The sequence below is a fragment of the Gavialis gangeticus genome, unplaced genomic scaffold (assembly GCF_001723915.1).
Source record: "Gavialis gangeticus isolate Ggan-Ray unplaced genomic scaffold, GavGan_comp1, whole genome shotgun sequence".
NCBI classification, from domain to species: Eukaryota; Metazoa; Chordata; order Crocodylia; family Gavialidae; genus Gavialis; species Gavialis gangeticus.
In genome coordinates this window covers 28805645-28807345 of record NW_017729034.1, presented here as the reverse complement: position 1 = coordinate 28807345, position 1701 = coordinate 28805645, and the positions used below count along the sequence as shown (strand labels likewise).

General features: G+C 53.4%; 1 protein-coding gene across 2 annotated transcripts in view; it reads left to right on the top strand.

Annotated features, from left to right (window-relative positions):
* ZFAND3 (zinc finger AN1-type containing 3) overlaps positions 1-1701 on the top strand; it is a 244475-nt gene that overhangs the window by 109100 nt on the left and 133674 nt on the right. The window lies entirely within an intron of this gene.

Sequence of the window (1701 nt, the reverse complement as noted above, 5' to 3'; positions counted from 1 at the left end):
GACACGCCCCTGCCCCCCATGGGCCGTTGCCGGGCCCCCCGCCCCCCCCCCCAAGCCTCAGGAGGTATGAGGCGTTCATGTTCCCCGCACTCACTCAGGACTCGCCCCAGCTGGAGTGAACCAGCCCCAGGCCACCCCACGCCTGCTGTGGATCACCCACCCATGATCAGGAAGTTGATTTCCAGTACCCCACTTGGTGGCCTGGAAGCGGTGGTGACGGTGGTAAAGATGAGCCACAGGGCAGCCTAGGTGCAGGCTTTGGGTGGCTACAGCAAGAAGGACCTAGCAGCAGTGAGAGGGAGGCAGCTGCTTTTCCCCTGCACCCAGCAGCAGTATCTGCCCAGCTGCTGCTGCTAGTCATGGGTGAGCAAATCCAGAGGAGCGCAGGGCTGCCTGGGGCCAGAGCTGTGCACGTAGGTCCTGGCTGATCCAGAGCTAGTCCATTCTGGCTGGGCAGGTCCAGAGAAGGCATGGGGCAGGCCAGGCCCAGTCTGTGGGTGTGGGTCCCCACCAGTACCATAGGGCTGGGACCAGTGGCAGCGGCAGCTGGAAGGAGCTGCTGCCACCTGGGTTGCCTGGAAATGCAGTTCAGCTGTAGAGCCAGTGCAACCCTGCTGCATGCCTGGGGACAGTGGAATGTGCCACAGACCAGACTGCAACTGGGCCAGGCGGGACCAAGGGATCCTGCAACAAGTCGGACAAGGTCCCTCCACTGGCTGGGTCCAGCCCACAGACTGTATTTTGCCCATCCCTATGTAGAATGATCTCAAGAGGAGCACCTACAACCTCAAAAACAAAAGGACTTTTTTTTTGTAAAATGTGTCAGAAATGAAGGAACTAGTAAAGTTCTTCCTCCCCCCGCCCCTAGAATCGTTAATATTAGTGTAGCATTTTCTACAGTGCTCAGAGAATGTGGGTTTTTTGCAAGACTCAAAGGTTTTCTCATGCTCCTCTACCATCTCTATAAAGAAGCTGTCATTGTTATTTTTGCATTTTCAAACTGTGCCCTTGGACACCAGATGTTTTTGAGACCAACCAGGGAAACAGCTGTTCAAGTGCAGCAGCTTAAAAGCTTGTTGATCCTTTCAGTCTAGTTCTGAATGAGTGTGTGAGCATATATGCATGGAGACATTGTCATACTCACTTGTACGGCTTTAAAAATGGGAGTTGGTAGCAGTCCTGAAGATCAAAGGTAACCTTTTGGCTAGGAACAGACATCCAAAATGCCTGAGACTGAATTGATTTAATCTTTGCGGGTTAATCCTAACCTGGCTAAACTAAACCAGTAACCATACAGACATCCCCTCAGGACTGAAAAAATGCAAGCACGTGCCTGCAGTGGCTCAGGCTAAAAGCCATGGGGCACTAGAGTAGCCCTCCCTTCCCTTTTTTTTTTAGTGCTGAGCTGAGGGGAGCATAGCCAGGCCCCTGCAGGATGCTCTGATTAGGGAGAGGTTTCCCTTTCCCCCCCCCCCAGCCCAGCAGGGAATTGAAAGCAGTGTTTATCACCCCATTAAGAAAACAACAGAGGGACATTACCAGCTACCTGTTGATTCTGCCTTTGTCCTGTCTGCCATAGCACAGACCGTAGCCAGCATGTGGTCTGCTAGCTAATGCTGAGAGGCATCTGTGTATGGTAGAGGAGACAAAGGGGAGGGGGTGGGGAGCAGGAGGAAACCAAGCAGATGCCTGCAGTCTCTG